An 18,321-nucleotide genomic window follows, 5' to 3' on the forward strand; every position below is an offset into this window, starting at 1 on the left:
AAGAGAATTCCACTGGGAATGTTTAGAATTATTCTAATTTATTCTGCTACAGAGTCAGATACAGCTTGCTGGTGTCTTGCCTCAATTTAGGAATTCATAGACTTTTGATTTTGTATACATTTTTCTTCTCAAACACTACATATTCTTTCCACAAACTATTCCCCCACGAAGCACTAAAGATTCTGTATACCATCATTACTGAATGATATAGTCTATAAAATTTGTGGGAATGGCATGTTTTCTCCAGATTGCCTTTTCTCAACATGTGCTTTGATCTTTCTTTTTCATTACACCTTCAGATTATTTTAGGCATTTCCTCAAGGCTCTCTGCTACTTTCTGTGGAAGCTTTGTTCCTTTTCAAATTACTTCCAAGACAAGAAGCGAAGAAGATCAAGCCAATGACCTACCTACTAGCATGAATTTTTAGGATAAAAATAAGTTGCATCTTACTTGAGGTAATATTCTAAGTCAACCAAAAAATGGAGGAAACAAGCCTATGATCAAATTACCCTTGAAAAATCCCTTATGTAGCAAAAGAAATATGGAGACTTAGTTTTGTATAGACAATCTTATAAAAGAATATGTTAATATGTTTTAAACACATCAAGCACTCATTAAAAGTGTGTGACCTTAAAGTTATAGCTAAACACCACATTCTTCAATTTTTCCATATGCAAAATCAGGTTAATAATAATAATATATATCTCATAAGAAAATTGTGGAGATAAATTAGTTCATCGGTATAAAAACACCTACAGCAATGCTTAGCACATAGTATATCCTCAACCTATTATTTAAAAATATATAATAAAGAGTATCTAATGTAAAATGTAAAAAAATTACACAGTATTTTTGTCACATGTAAATGACATACTTAAGCCCATATGTTGGAATTTTTGTAGCCTAATACAAACCTAATGTGTTGTTAGTTGGTAGGTTAATAGAAACCTAATATGTTGCAAAAATAGTGTCTTCTTAACAAATTATTCTTTTCTGAGATGGATTTTCAAGAGAAAGAATTGAAATTTATCAGCTTAGAACTATCTGTCTCTAGGCCTGTGACTTTCTCATTGTTAGCTTTATGCGTACAGAGCACAAAAGTCCAAATTACAGCTCAGGTTAGTGAAGGAACTAGAAAGTCTATGATTTGATGCTTTTTAAAACTACATTGAAGTTGCATTTTTTTCTATCTTGTGGGTCCTCTTCTTTTGACTTTCATAATTTTTGCATATGTCCAATTCCCTATGCTTTAATCACACATAATTTATCAGTGTTTTCAGTGCACGAAGGGCAGAAGCAGCTTCTTGATGAAGTGCATGGGGTTAATTGTCTCTGCTATGAATTATTTTCTTTATCAGAAGAAAAATAACTCAATGATCTATTTAACATTTAGTAATAATGAAAAACAGAGTTCTCCATGCCTCTTTCAGAACTCCTTCTAGGAGGAGATCAATGGCAAAGGGGAAAAAGAGGATTTTTATCCTAGGACATGTTTGTCAACACTTGAGAAGATTTCTAGCTTAGTGTACATACTGCTAAAATTCTAAGAAAAACTTTGGTGTAATGGTCTTCTCTTTTACTCTTTGCTTATCTTTTGTGGAATTATATGCCATTATATATAGCAGAGTTGAGCTGTTCTTACTATTTGTAGTATTAGAGTACTAGCTATAAGTAGATGTCATGCACAAATTAGGATAAGTTGAAGAAAATATTAGATTTAATAAAGGAAATTTTGCAGTTTTAAAAGATGTGAGCAGAAATAGCAAAAGCACTAGTAATGGTGCAGTTGCCAAAGACTTATAACAATGGGACTCTGCTGTCATGGTTAGCCTGAAGGAGAAGAAGAATCATTACCACAACCGACAGACAGAGAAGTACAAGTGGAGGAGGACTCTGAACAGGAGTAGCCTCTCTGGCAAGGGACCCAGTCAGCCTAAGGCCGTCCTGCACGGAGGGAGCCAGGAGCTGGACTAACCAAGTAATTTGTGGGTGCAAAATGAAAATGAGGGGCTCCTTGTTAAAAACTATAAAGAATTTTAAGATGGTACCAGCAGAGAATTAAACCAAGCAAGGAGCCCTTCTGAGTGTGAGGAGGCCCTGAAAGACTGCACAATTCTAACAAACCCATGAAGCCAGGCTTGGGCCAGAGAAGAAAACAAACAAACAAACAAACAAAAACCAAAAAATAACACACCCAAAGCTTCACTTTCTTCTCTCAGAATCCTTTCTGTTGTTCCAACTTGCTGAATGGAGTGAGGATCCAGGAGGCAAGTTAACCCATTTATGTAGGCAGGCCAACATGCTGAGACAGAGTGGGAAGCGGGGATCCAGAGGGACAGAGATGACATTCAATACATTCAGTCTTTTCAATCAGCGAAAGCTGTTTATCAAATACCAGTTTAAAAATTTCACAATCCCATTGCAAGTGGTGAAGAACTGACTTCTGTAGATCTGCTTGAAATAAATGGAAACAAAATAACATGGCTGAAGCAAAATGCAAATTAAATGTTGACAAGAGAGATCGATAGAAGCTCATCCTGCTAAGAACAAGCTGTACGTGTTCATCCATTCATTGTGGCATCATAACTTCATGTTTTACAACCTCTTGTTTGTATACAATAGAATCTTTACTAACTTTGTTGTTTTCATTGTATTGTATGGAACACTAAATAATCCTTTAATATAGACACATTTATTTTGTGATCGCCTCTAACAGAGTAAGGATTAGAGAATTAAATGGTGAATTTATATTTTCAAAACCATAAAATGAGGGAAAATCAAACTTGCATACGATAAAAAATAATCCACATGAAAACTGATCACTACCATACTGATTTGCCTTCGTACATTTCAATGTTAGCTTAATGGTCAAGTTAGCTAAACCCATTAACATAAACTCTGTAGGAAATAATCCTTTTTATTTCACAGATTACATTTTTCTGGAATTATGTGTTCCTGCACAGGTACCTAAAAATCTATATTTATGTGCAGATTCAGAAATACCTACTGAAAATTTAGCCTAGTGTGTAATGTTTATAGCTCTTCTATCATCCTGTTGTACATATAAACTTACTATAAAATAAATGTATTTTATATAGGGTTGAGAGGTTACCAAATATACACTTGGGGATAAGGCAGGAATGGTATATTTAAAATGTTGGGGAATGTCTATGGTTCTGAAGCTGCCATTCATTCATTTATTCAGTTATTCAACAATTATTTATTGGATGCTTACTATGGGCAAGGCACTGTGAAAATAAATGAAGGAAAAGAAGAATAAAATTGTCCCTACCCAGTACGAAAAGAATTATCCTTCAGTGATATTAATAGAAGTGTGAAAGCAAAACAAGACAAAACACTACAAGAATGGTGAAAAATTAATAGAAACATATATATTAATTTGTTATTTGTTGAATACCTCCACTGCTAGAATTTAAGTTTCAGAAGAGTGGAACATTTTCATTTTATTCAGTGGTGAATCTCCTGTGGATCAAATGGTATCTGGTACATACAAGGCCCTCAATAAATCGTTGAATTTTTTAAAAAGTGAATGAAGAAATGAAAGAGAATGTGAGATCACAGAAAGTAAGGGTTAACTACCAATGAGACAGAGCCTAAATAATAAAATCATAAGAATGATAAAAATAATGACAAGTAAAATTTATTGTTTATGCCAGAGAGTGTGAAGTATTTTACATGCAGTTATTGATTAACCTATATCATTGTCTCATAATAGAGTACTGTTTGTTTTTTTTACTTCATAAGTTAAAAAAAAGGAAGAAGAGAGGGAATAAGAAATCTGCCCAAGGTCAGATAAGGGACAGAGTCTTGTCCCAAGTAGACTATACATTGTTTGGTCTAAACCACAAGATCAACTTGTTACTGACAGAATTCTCAGAGCATCTGAGAATTTATTATTAAAGGATGAGTGGTAGTAGACCTGGCAGACAGGGGGAAATTGTTGACTCTTTTAGAGAACCACAAATCTATTAGGATACTGGAGACAGCATGCTTTTAAGAAGGCATGAGGATAAGTGTGAAAGTATAGCTTAGACAGATTACATAACAAATGAGGATTATCCTAAAGAATCTGTATGTTATCCCAAAAGAGATAGAGTCATCAAAATATGTATTAAGGAAAAAACAGAAGGAATGGTGCATGTTTACTGATTATCCATTCTTTCTAAGTTCCTCCAAATATTATCCTTCAAATAATATGTCAAAAATCTGGAAAAACAGACCTTAACTTATTTGGAAACAAATTTACTTGAGTGCAAATTTATTTGTTACTCTAAATACAAATTTATTTGTCTCCCTTAATTTACTTAAACACTAACTTACTTAGTATAATATGTTATATCATCACATATATTGCCACAAAATTTGCACATATTTCTAAAAGGCAGAGATAACACAAGTTAAATAATTTCTCATATTAGAATGAGAAGAACAAAGCTTAGAGAAACATGGCTGAATACATGTTTACATTACATATTTCAGATGGGAAATTCGTTGGTGACATTTGATAGCACATTAAACTGAAACCTATCAAGTTTTTAAAATTTACATTCATTGAAACACACTACTTATCCTCAGAGAAGGAGCAGATATTTTGTAATAATATTTCATGAAACTATCAAGAAAGCTTTTGTGCTATTTACTGCACAGGAAATATCATCTGGTGAACAGAAAAAAATTGTACCAATATTAAATAACCCATGATTCTGTCTAACAGCCAGGCCTATTACATTCTGTAGCATCTCGCTTGCACTATAGCAGAATTTATATATATAATAATGGGATACAGCCGGAATGATCTATCTATCTATCTATCTAATCATTTTTCCATCCATCAATCATCAAAATTTCAGTAAGAGAAATACACTTTCAATAAACTTTTTTATTTTGTAATGCTATTGCTGTTTTAGTTGAAAAGTGAGAAATGTTTGGAACTACTAATTTTAACTAAAAATTACTGTACCAATTTTGTTAAGCTATAAAGATGTTTTCCAGAACGCCCTTCCCTGAATTTTTGCAGCTTAGAGCTGGAGGCACAAGGGACATTTGTGAGATTTGGGAGGCAGAAATAAAGCAACAGTCCTTGATCTCTGGAGGAAATGGTAACTAGTTGTGATGACACACAGAACCAGAAGTGCAGGCAGATTTTGTTTCATGTTTATTTTCCTCTTCTTCTAGCTTTTCTTGAGGACCACTGACCTTGCTGGCCAGTAACAGGCCCAGGCCCATTACAAGATGCTTTTGTGCATATCAACAGACTCATGCCTTAAATTTCTCCACCACTTCCCCCTTCATGTTCTCAAGTGACCTCTCAGACTTACTGACTGGTGGCTACTTTGATATTCCTCCTACCCCGTGCACAATTTGACTTCCCTAGCTTTTATGTGAAAAACTCAATATCTATAACAAGAAATTATATATACTTCTCTGAATGAACATAGACTGATACTACAAATTTTTTTCCAACTAAGAAGTTAGAAAAAAATGGGGTGGTAAACAAAAGAATTACTGAAAATAAATATATAAAGATGAAATATGGCTATTAGTTCATCAAATCTGTCCTGTTTAAGCCTCTCACACCTCAGCATACACTCTGGAATTTTTATTAAATTGAATAGAAAGACTGGTAATTTTATTGTTTCCCTTCAATGTTGGGTTTACAGTGTGTATACATCATCATTAGGAAATTGTTATGAAAATTCAACTAAGATTTTATTTGCATGATTTTTTTCTCATTAGCATTTTTGACATCCTATTTGATCCACCTTTGTATATCCACCTTTATTCTCAAATATTTATATTCTTTTAATGAATTCCCTCCACAAATATCCAGTTGATTGGAAAAGGGGAAAGAATCAAATAATTAATTTTCCATATATAGCAATATAAATGTTGATTTCTATAAACCACAAATCTAATTCAGAAAACAAACTTTTATCGTTTTGTAAATGGGTTAATGGTTCAAATTTCATACCTTAACTATAAGTTTAAAGCACTAAAACTTGTAGCATTTTTTTGACATTGGCAATGACATTCTTTTAAACATCTCTTACAGTTTTATGGTTAAATAGATGCTCTTTGAACAACTCTACAGATGGTACCATGGATAGGACATGCATGCTGGAGTGTTACTGTCTCTTAAATGGTAGAGAAGATCTGTAAAGACTATTATCTTTCCTTTTCCCCCCAAACCTTTCTGGTGGTAGAGGTTTGGTTGTCAGTAAGGGTAGGATTTCCTCAGAGGAAAATGCTAACAGCAGAAGTGCATTCATATATTAATTATTGGATTAGCTACAAAACAGAAAAGCTAACTCTGGAACCCAACACTGATGCATACATTTTGAAGGAGCCTGAAGTACTTTCAGGTCAGAAAAGGCCCCTGTCTATTGGTAGAAGTAAAATCAAATGCTCTCTGGAATGCGGTTTCCTTCCTTTAATCTCACAGTATTGAGCAAGACTAAGGTCAAGCAATGAGTTCACAATCAAAGCCAACAGGCACAGCAGAAAGCAAGCATCTTGTGTCAGAGGCAATATAAAAACCCATAAAAACCACGGAAGAAAATGTAGGCAATATCATTCAGGACATAGGCAAGGGAAAAATTTTATGATGAAATCGCCAAAAACAATTGCAACAAAAGCTAAAATTGACAAATGGAGTCCAATTAAACTAAAGAGCTTCTGCACAGCAAAAGAAGCTATCATCAAAGCAAATAGGCAACCTATAGAATGGGTGAAAATTTTTGCAGTCTATCCATCTGACAAAGGTCTAATATCCAGAATTTACAAGGAAGACATTTATGTGGCTAAAATCATGAAAAAAGCTCAACATTACTGATCAACAGAGAAATGCAAAGCAAAACCACAGTGAGATATCATCTCATACCAGTTAGAATGGTAATTATTAAAAAGTAAAGAAACAATAGATTCTGGCAAGGCTGTGGAGAAGTAGGAGAAATAAGAATACTTTTTCACTGTTGGTGGGAATGTAAATTAGTTCAACCATTGTGAAAAACAGTGTGGCGATTCCTCAAGGATCTTGAACCAGAAATACCATTTGACCCAGCAATCCCATTAATGGGTATAGACCCAAAAGAGTATAAATCATTCTATTGTAAAGATACGTGCACATGTATGTTTACTGCAGCATTATTCACAATAGCAAAGATATGGAACCAACCCAAATGCCCATCAATGATAGACTAGATAAAGAAAATGTATATTTTCAGAGAAATAGCAACAGAAGCTCAACACAATTGCATAAGAATATTTTAAAAATAAATTGTATGCTAACAAATAAATATTTTCTAGACGAAAAATAAAATCATTAGAAAAAATCTCAATGGCTGTTTTAACTTGTAGCCAAAAAAAAAAAAAAAAAAAAACTGAAGAAACAATTAGAAAATTAGAAAATTGCCTCTAAGGAAATAACCCAGATTTGAGCCTCTCCCAGATAAGGACATGAAAATCAGGAAAGAATTTTGAGAGATATGGATGACAGAATAAAAATGAATACTATTAATTTAGTTGACGTTTTAGGGTGAACAAATACAAAAATGAATTGGGGAAAGATGGCTGCAAATGTTCCAGTAGTGACAGCAATGGTAATACTAATAGAAATGTTTAAATTTGTATTATAAGTAGGAAAAATGAGAAGTAATTCAGACCCAAATGCACTATATTGAAACTTCAAAACACATAGTAAAAGAAGCTTAAAAATGGACATAGAGAAAATCCAGATCAATTATAAGAGAACAATGATTAGAAAGCATATTATTTTAGCAACAGCAGTTGATAATGGAAGAAACTAGAGAAACATTCCCGCAGTATTAGAAAAATAAATGTCAACTTGGAACTGTTTACCTACTAAAAGTGTTTTACAAAAATGTATGTGAAATAAACATGACATTATTTTACATCTAGTAAATTGTCCATAATTAGGAAGTCTGACAATGCCAATATTGGAGAGAATGTACATGAACAAGAATTTACTGATTTGGGTGAATCATACAATTTCTTTGGAAGACCTTAGTATTGCTGCACAATATTACATATTCACATATCCGTTTGCCTATAAAGTGTACATGGACACAAAAAGATAAGTACAAAATATTTATAGCAGCCTGCTAATTTTTTTAAATAGAAAAATCCCTAAGAACCATCTTTCATGCGCATCCATGTGAAGAGACCACCAAACAGGCTCTGTGTGAGCAACAAGGCTGTTTATTTCACCTGGGTGCAGGTGGGCTGAGTCCAAAAAGAGTCAGCGAAGGGAGATAGGGGTGGGGCCCTTTTATAGGATTTGGGTAGGTAAAGGAAAATTACAGTCAAGGGGGGTTGTTCTCTGGCGGGCAGGAGTGGGGGGTCACAAGGTGCTCAGTAGGGGAGCTTTTGAGCTAGGATGAGCCAGGAGAAGGAATTTCACAAGATAATGTCATCAGTTAAGGCAGGAATAGGCCATCTGGATGTGTACATGCAGGTCACAGGGGATATGATGGCTTAGCTTGGGCTCAGAGGCCTGACATTCCTGTCTTCTTATATTAATAAGAAAAATAAAATGAAATAGTGGTGAAGTGCTGGGACGGTGAAAATTTTGGGGGATGGTATGGAGAGATAATGGGCGATGTTTCTCAGGGCTACTTCCAGTGGAATTAGGGGTGGTGTGGGAACCTAGAGTGGGAGAGATTAAGCTGAAGGAAGATTTTGTGGTAAGGGGTGATACTGTGGGGTTGTTAGAAGAAACATTTGTCATTTGGAATTATTGGTGATGGCCTGGATATTGTTTTGTATGAATTGAAAAACTAAATGGAATAAGAGAAGGAGAAAAACAGGTATTAAAGGTCTAAGAATTAGGAGGACCCAGGACATCTAATTAGAGAGTGCCTAAGGAGATTCAGCATAGCCCTGCCAGCAAAGATTATTTATTTACTTCAAGAGTTAAGAGTGGCAGTCTGGGGGTAGCACCAGGAGATACCAGCTGTGATGGCTTGGAGAAACAGTGTAAACCGGCAGTGTAAGCAAGAGCAGAGCATGTATGAGTAGTTGAGAACGGTGAATAGGAGTATGACTAGACAGAAGATAGCAGGGATGACAAGTTTTTTGGGGCACAGTCCAAGTTGGTCTGGTGCCTGGAATGAGACTGGGGCTTAATAAAAAGGAGCGTCCATAGAGGAGCTCAAATGGGCTGTACCTTGTAGCATTCTGAAGACAGGCCTGAATTCTGAGAAGGCAAAGTGGTAAAAGTATTGTCCAGTCCTTTTTAAGTTGGTGGCTGAGCTTGTTGAGGTGTGTTTTTAAAAGACCATTAGTCCATTCTACCTTTCCTGAAGACTGAGGACCATAAGGGATATAAAGGTTTCACTGAATACCAAGAGCCTGAAAAAATGCTTGGCTGATTTGACTAATAAAGGCTGGCCCGTTATCAGACTGTATAGAGGTGGGAAGGCCAAACCGAGGAATTATGTCTGACAGAAGGGAAGAAATGACTGCGGTGGCCTTCTCAGACCCTGTGGGAAAGGCCTCTACCCATCCAGTGAAAGTGTCTACCTAGACTAAGATATATTTTAGTTTTCTGACTCGGGGCATGTGAGTAAAGTCAATTTGCCAGTCCTGGGCAGGGACAAATCCCGGAGCTTGATGTGTAGGAAAGTGAGGAGGCCTGAACAATCCCTGAGGGGTAGTAGAATAGCAGATGGAACACTGAGAAGTGATTTCCTTGAGGATAGATTTCCAGGATGGAAAGGAAATGAGAAGTTCTAAGAGACAGGCTAGCGGCTTGTAACCTACATGAAAGAGGTTATGAAATGACGACAGAATAGAATGGGCCTGTGAGGCTGGAAGGAGATATTTTCCTTGGTCTAAGAACCATTTGCCTTGTGTGGGAAGAGATTGATAGGTGGAAGTTTCAGCGGAGGAGTAGGTGGGAGTGACCCATGTGAAGGAGGAAAACTGGCCATGAGGGGCAGAAGTTGGAAATCTAGCTGCTTGTCTAGCCACCTTATCAGCATAAGCGTTGCCTAGAGCAATGGGATCTGACGCCTTTTGATGGCCTTTGCAGTGAATGACTCCAGCTTCCTTTGGAAGTAAAATGGCCTTGAGCAGAGTTTTTATCAAAGAGGCATTAATGCTGGAGGATCTTTGCATAGTGAGGAAACCTCTTTCAGCCTATATAACAGCATGATGGTGCAGAATATGAAAGGCAAATTTAGAGTCAGTATAAATATTGACAGGTAGTCTTTTCGCAAGAGTGAGGGCTTGAGTTAAGGCAACTAATTAGGCTTGCTGAGAGGTAGTGGAAGGGGGCAGAGCGGTATCCTCAATGATAGATGTGGAAGATACTATTGCATAGCCTGCCTTTGCTGGTGAGTGGCGATTAGGCCTGGTGGAACTGCCATCAATAAACTAAATGTGATCAGGGTGAGGAACAGGAAGGAAGGAAATATGGGGAAATGGGGTGAATGTCAGGTGGATCAGAGAGATACAGTCATGAGGGTCAGGTGTGTTAACCAGAATAATGTGGGAGGCCAGATTGAAGTCCGTGCCAGGAACAATGGTAATTGTGGGAGACTTAACAAAGAATGAGTACAGCTGAAGGAGCCAGGGAGCAGAAAGTATATGCGTCAGGTGTGAGGAAGAAAACAGATTTTGGAAGTTATGAGAACTGTAGAGAGTGAGTTGAGCATAGTTTGTGATTTTTAGGGCCTCTAAAAGTATTAGGGTGGCAGCGGCTGCTGCACGGAGACTTGAGGGCTAGGCAAAACAGTAAGGTCAAGTTGTTTGGATATAAAGGCAACAGGGCGTGGTTCTGGTTCTTGTGTAAGAATTCTGACTGCACAGCCCTGCACTTCAGCTGTGGGTAATGAAAAGGGTTGGGATAAGTCAGGGAGAGCTAGGGTGGGGACAGTCTCTAAAGCTGTCTTCAATGAACGGAAAGAGGAGTGGGGAAAGGATTTAGGATCTATGGGGTCAGCTAGGTTTCCTTTTGTGAGTTTATATAATGGCTTTGTTAGGATGGCAAAACCAGGTATCTAAAGTCAAAAGTATCTAACCATGCCTAGGATGGAAAGGAGTTGTTGTTTTGCAGAGGTGCTGGGGTTTGAGAGATCAGTTGAACACGATCAGCAGGGAGAGCACGTGTGCTTTTATGAGAATTATGCTGAGATAGGTAACAGATGAGGAAGAAATTTGGGATTGACTGAAGTATTGACTGAAGTAATGGGGGCTGTCTGTGAAATCTTGCGGCAGTACAGCTCAGGTAATTTGCTGAGCCTAATGGGTGTCAGGGTCAGTCCCAGTGAAAGGGAAGAGAGGCTGGGATGAAGGGTGCAAAGGAATAATAAAGAAAGCATGTTTGAGATCCAGAACAGAATAATGGGTTGTAGAGGGAGGTATTGAGGATAGGAGTGTATATGGGTTTTGGCACCACGGGGTGGATAGGCAAGACAATTTGGTTGATAAGGCGCAGATCCTGAACTTATCTGTAAGTCTTGTCTGGTTTTAGGACAGGTAAAATAGGGGCATTGTAAGGAGAGTTTATAGGCTTTAAAAGGCCATGCTGTAACAGGCGAGTGATAACAGGCTTTAATCTTTTAAAACTGTGCTGTGGGATGGGATATTGGCATTGAGCAGGGGAAGAGTGATTAGGTTTTAATGGGATGGTAAGGGGTGCATGATCGGTCGCTAAGGAGGGAGTAGAGGTGTCTTATACTTGTGGGTTAAGGTGGGGAGATAGAAGGGGAGGATGTGAAGCAGGCTTTGAACTGGGGGAAAAGGTGGCAATGAGGTGTGGGTGTTGCCCAGGAATAGTCAGGGAAGCAGATAATTTAGTTAGTGTCTTGGCCTAATAAGGGAACTGGGCAGGTGGGATAAATAAAAAGGAGTGCTTAAAAGAGTATGTCTAAATCGGCACCAGAGTTGGGGAGTTTTAAGAGGTTTAGAAGCCTGGCCATCGATACCCACAACAGTTATGGAGGCAAGGGAAACAGGCCCTTGAAAAGAAGGTAATGTGGAGTGAGTAGCCTCCGTATTGATTAAGAAGGGGACGGACTTACCCTCCACTGTGAGAGTTAACAGAAGATCGGCATTCGTGATACTCTCGGGGGCTTCCGAGGCGACTGGGCAGCGTCCGTCTTCAGCCGCTAAGCCAAGAAGATCTGGGAAGGAGTCAGAGAGCCTTGGGCCAGAGTTCCAGGGGCTCTGGGAGTGGCTGCCTGGTGAGTTGAACAGTCTGATTTTCAGTGGGGTCCCACACAGATGGGACATGGATTAGGAGGAATCCCGGGCTGTGGGCATTCCTTGGCCCAGTGGCCAGATTTCCAGCACTTGTAGCAAGCTCCTGGGGGAGGTGGGCCTGGAGAAATAACTGGCCACTGTGGTTTAGGTGTTTGGAAGTTCTTGTGTGCTGGAGATGTGGCTGGGGTTTGTCTCACAGTGGAGGCAAGGAATTGCAACTTTTTTCTGTTATTGTACACCTTGAAGGCAAGGTTAATTAAGTCCTATTGTGGGGTTTGAGGGCCGGAATTTAATTTTTGGAGTTTTATTTAATGTTGGGAGCAGATTGGGTAATAAAATATATATTAAGAATAAGACGGCCTTTTGACTTTTTAGGGTCTAGGTCTGTAAAGCATCTCAGGGTTGCTGCCAAACGATCCATGAACTGGGCTGGGTTTTTATGTTTGATGAAAAAGAGCCTAAATGCTATCTGATTTGGGATAAAGAAAAAGGAGCATTAACCTTGATTATGCCTTTAGCTCCAGCCACCTTATTAAGAGGAAATGGCTGGGCAGGTGGGGGAGGGCTAGTCGCGGAGTGAAACTGTAAGCCAGACCAGGTGTGAGGAGGGGAGGTGATAAAAGGATTATAGGTTGGAGGAGCGGAGGCTGAGGAAGAATTGGGACCTAGCTCAGCCTGGCGAGGAGGGGAGAGGTCAGATGGGTCTGTAGAAAAGGAAGATTAGAAAGACTCAGCGGTGCTTGGGGTTGGGACTGGGGCGACAGGTGGGAGGGAAAGAAGGAATATTTGTGATGAGTTGCATTTGGAACAGAGACTAGGGAGGGACTGATGTGTAAAAGAATGCCTGGACGTCAGGCACTTTAGACCGTTTGTCTATTTTACGACAAGAATTATTTAGATCTTGTAGGATGGAAAAATTGAAAGTGCCGTTTTCTGGCTATTTGGAACTACTGTCGAGTTTGTACTGGGGTCAAGCAGCATTGCAGAAGAAAATAAGGCATTTAGGTTTTAGGTCTGGTGTGAGTTGAAGAGGTTTTAAGTTCTTGAGAACACAGGCTAAGGGAGAAGAAGGAGGAATGGAGGGTGGAAGTTTGCCCATAGTGAAGGAAGCAAGCCTAGAGAAAAGAGAGAGTAGAGACACGGAGGGAAGGGGTTCGGGGGTTCTTACCCTCCAGAAAAGCGGGAAAGGGGTAGGGGTATGGAAGTAAGGGGTTGGGGTGGTGCCAAGATTGAAACGAGAAAGTGGTTGAGGGATAGTGAGAGAGGTTGGAGAAGAGAGTAAGAAGAGGCCGCTTACCGGATTGAAAATTGATGAGATGTTCCTTGGGCTGGTGGGTTTGAGGACTCGAGGTCATAGGTGGATCTTTTTCACGGAGCAAAGAGCAGGAGGACAGGGGATTGATCTTCCAAGGGAGGTCCCTCGATCCGAGTCACGGCACCAAATTTCATGCGTGTCCATGTGAAGAGACCACCAAACAGGCTTTGTGTGAGCAACAAGGCTGTTTATTTCACCTGGGTGCAGGCGGGTTGAGTCAGAAAAGAGAGTCAGCAAAGGGAAATAGGGGTGGGGCCGTTTTATAGGATTTGGGTAGGTGAAGGAAAATTACAGTCAAAGGGGTGTTGTTCTCTGGCAGGCAGGAGTAGGAGGGGTCACAAGGTGCTCAGTGGGGGAGCGTTTGAGCCAGGATGAGCCAGGAGAAGGAATTTCACAAGATAATGTCATCAGTTAAGGCAGGAACAGGCCATTTTCATTTCTTTTGTGGTGGAATGTCATCAGTTAAGGCAGGAACTTGCCATCTGGATGTGTACATGCAGGTCACAGGGGATATGATGGCTTAGCTTGGGCTCAGACGCCTGAAACCATCCACAAGAGAATAAATAGTGATGAGCCGCAATACACTAGTACACAAGAGTGCAAACAACTGAACTACAGTTACAGACAACAAGACAAACATGTAAAATATAACAGTGAGGGGAAAATGCAAGTGTCAACAACTGTATAAAATTTGATACCATGTTTATAAAGCCCTCAAACAGGAACTATTCCACAATAGATTGTTTATACTTACATGTATGAGTGCTAAAACTAAAGCAAAAGCAAGAACAGAAACACAGAAAGCAAAATTTAAAATACGATATAGTTGTTTCCTCTAAAGGGCAAACATGGAGGTAGTACAAGCAAAGAGAACAGGAGCAGGCCCAAGTTATAGGTAATTTTCTCGTTCTTAAACTGAGTTAGTAGGCATTCATTCAATTATTAATTATTATATCTATATCCTGACACAAGGGAGCTAAACTAAGACACGTGATTCTTAGGGATCTACTTCAAACTCCCTCCCTTAATGTACAGCAGGTACATTTTAGAATGATGTTTATATCTAGTAAATAGATTAGTATTCATAAATACTATTTCATAATGAGCTGGGATGTAGCAAGAGCAACTAAAAGTTTGAATGATCACAGTTGGCAATATAAGTTGAAATCATTTTCTGTTCTTGTCTTAAAACTGAGATTGCATCCAGGCCTGCAATGCTATCTACTTATTTCTGTCTTGAACTCCAGTTGGGTCTGAGAAACCTTCCAGAAATGAACACATTTGCTATGTTGAATATACAGACACTCCCTTTTAATATTCTGAGGATAAAGGGAACAGGAATGAATTAGCAACAAGATTGATAATTTATCCATTGATAGAATTAAAGTCAAATACTCTTGGTTCTGTAAAAAGTCTCTAAGTTTTATTTTTCTGTGGTAACTCCTTTCTGTGTGTCCTTTACATTTTCTCTGTGTTAGAAGGTGAATACAGGTAAATGCAGAACATGATGTATCTCTATAATTGAGTGTAGGTCAATTCACTAATAGCTTAGGTGACACTTGAAGCTTGGTAGAGAAGGGATAAAACTTCCATAAGTCCTTATGTGTATAAGTGTGGGCATAAAGCTACTCTAGTGACAACAAATCTGGGGTGTGAGAAATGTCAAAAGTGGGTCAAAAATGGGGTGTAAAGAACACAGGGAGACTACATGAAGTATTTGGAACCTATTCATTCAATGACAAAACAGCATACCCATTCACTTTGAGTTTTAAAATGGCTTTTATGGTTGTTGTATTGTAGATACAGGTATCTGAATCTACACAGAATAAAAGGAAAACAATAGCTAACCCACCTTCTCAGTGAGAAGTAGCATTCCTGTCTTGGCCCTTTTACCAAATATATATTTATTAAAATCCACATAATGATGAGAGTTCCCAGCCCTAACTTTACCTTAATTAGACAACATTGGAGCATCAGGACATTTTTTTTTCTCATTTATAAAATGGTAATAAAATATCTTCCCTGTCAATGTAATTGGAATGTGATGAGGTTTTAAGTGAGCTCCTCAATAAAATATAAAGCTTCGTATGGCATAATTTATGACCAGTAGTGAGTCTTTATCAGTTTGGGCTGGAAGAACTCACATTTTTGACAACCTGATAGCATATATATTTTTATGTGCTTCTTCATATCTGAACTAAGAACATGCTAAACATGCTCATTATTTGAGATCATTATTTGAGAATTGGGATGGAAATATAACAAGGTCAAAATTATAAGACTACTTCAGGAAACTAGGTTCAAATTTATAAATAAATAGTCTTCCAGATCTCTTTGATTTCTTTAAGTAAAAAAGAAACTTTGTGGCTGCGGTCTCAACCAGGTATCTATCATTGATTCTCTTAGATGAAAAATGATTTTATGGTTGAGAAAGCTTTAGCCAATGACTATTGGACTGACTTATGCCAAACTATAGAATATCTGTCTATCTATTCTGTCTAAATAGATTAAATGGATAGATTAAATAGATAAAATAGATTAGATAGATATATAGGGTATCTATTATCTATCTATCTATATAGGATATCTATTATCTATCTAGATAGATAGGATATCTATTATCTATCTATCTAGATAGGATATCTATTATCTATCTAGATAGATAGGATATCTATTAGCTATCTATCTAGATAGGATATCTATTATCTATCTAGATAGATAGGATATCTATTAGCTATCTATCTAGATAGGATATCTATTATCTATCTAGATAGATAGGATATCTATTATCTATCTAGATAGATAATCTATCTAGATAGATAGGATATCTATTATCTATCTAGATAGATAGGATATCTATTATCTAGATAGGATATCTATTATCTAGATAGATAGGATATCTATTATCTATCTAGATATCTACTATATATCTAATCTATTTAATCTATTTAGATAGAATAGATAGATAGATAGATAGATAGACAGACAGATAAAATAATAAACTATCGAAAAAGGCCAGGGCAGGGATTATTCTCAAATGTTAGATATTCCCATGAAACTCAAGAAAGCAATAGGTGTACAGCATAAGGGTTTCAGAAGAAGAAATTACCTGGGTTCAAATTTGAGGTTCATTTTTTACAATTTTGAGAGTTTGGGCCAGGTGTTAAAACTCTGCTTTTTTATGGTCTTCATCTGTTAAAGCCTGGATAAGAACCATGCCACCTTTTAGGGTTGCTGTGAGGGTAAATAAGAAACTATAAGTAATATTATTAATTCAGTGCTTGGAATGTCGTAGTTTAATGGAACAGACACAGAGTTTGAAGCCAGATGGTCTTTGTTGGAATCCTGGCATTGGCACTTACCAGATGTGTGGCCCTTGGCAGTTTGCTTAACATCTCTTTGGTCCAATTACTTAAACTGTAAAAATGGCAAGGGTAATAATTGTACCTACTTCATGAGGATTAAACTAGTTAATATTTTAAACTGCTTAAAACAGGACCTAGTACTATAGCACATAGTAAGTACTAGAATAAGCTATTTTTAAATAAAATAAAAATTTCTCACTATTAGCAAAACTATGCAAATGCATTTTGTATATTTTCACTGGTTCTTGGGACCAACAGTTGAGAATGATTTGCTGATGGAATAGTTGCTATCAAGAAAATCAAATTGTTCAGTTAATATTCTCTGAGAAATCAAGGGAAGAAGTTACCACAAAGCTGAAACCAAAGGCTATGGTCTATCTGTGAATAATCCCAGCTGGCTTGCCTTAAAAGGTTAGAGGATTAAAATGTTAATAATTTTGCATTTCTTAAGCAAATATGTTCAAACATGTAATGAGCAGCTGTTTCCATGGACAAATGAGCCAGTGACAAGTTTTATCTTCTAAAAGAAAAGCTATTTTTGGTCAAATGATGGTGCAAAAAAGTATTTTTAAAATGCTTTTTAATGACAGGAAACATAAATATCTTTTGCAGCTCCTTAATTCAGAAAACAGCTTGCATATTTTTTTTGAACTTGAGAAGAATAGATAGAAAGCTGTTCTCAAATCCTGATTATCAATTCTTAGGGACTTTTTTTTTGTAAAGAAAAAACAGTTTGTAGCATGATGGAAGCTGAAGTCAATACATGTAGGAGTAATCTTGGTTTGTTTATAGCAGAATTTCTCAATTATTTTTTCCCTTTTCTTTATCACCATCCCCTCATAGCCTTTTAAGACTTTTTTTCTAGTTGATACTCTCATGAAATTTTGATACCATAGATACACTGTACATGTATTTATGTACTGTGTGGATGGATATTCATGTTTTATATAGACAAAGGTGGGACTTTCTTCATCCCCAGGAACCAATTGTCTTCTCAGTGGCAGCAGTATCACCCACCTTCTTTGAGAATGCTTGGTTTAAAGTGGGAATTTGCAAAAGACGTGTCTTGGTTTCTGGATTTGGTATAGGCCAAAGTGCCATTAGCTTCAAATAATTATATTCGCTAGGTTTCTTCATTAAGAATGGTTCTATTTCCTTTGCTTGTTTAATTTTTTAGTTTCAAGAAACCTACTTCAGGCTTTCTAGCCATAAGTATAGAAAGTCTGTGTTTAATTGAGCATGGAGAAAAGTTTTTAATGTTTTCAAACACTTTATTATACTTTAGATAATTTTTGTTCAGTTGCCATATATGAAAGAGGCATAAGGTATTAGTAAGTTACATGACCTCTTTAGGCCTCAGTCTTCTCATCTATGAAATGGGGATACTAATAAAT

The sequence above is a fragment of the Pan troglodytes genome, chromosome 11, assembly GCF_028858775.2.
Source record: "Pan troglodytes isolate AG18354 chromosome 11, NHGRI_mPanTro3-v2.0_pri, whole genome shotgun sequence".
Classification (NCBI taxonomy): Eukaryota; Metazoa; Chordata; class Mammalia; order Primates; family Hominidae; genus Pan; species Pan troglodytes.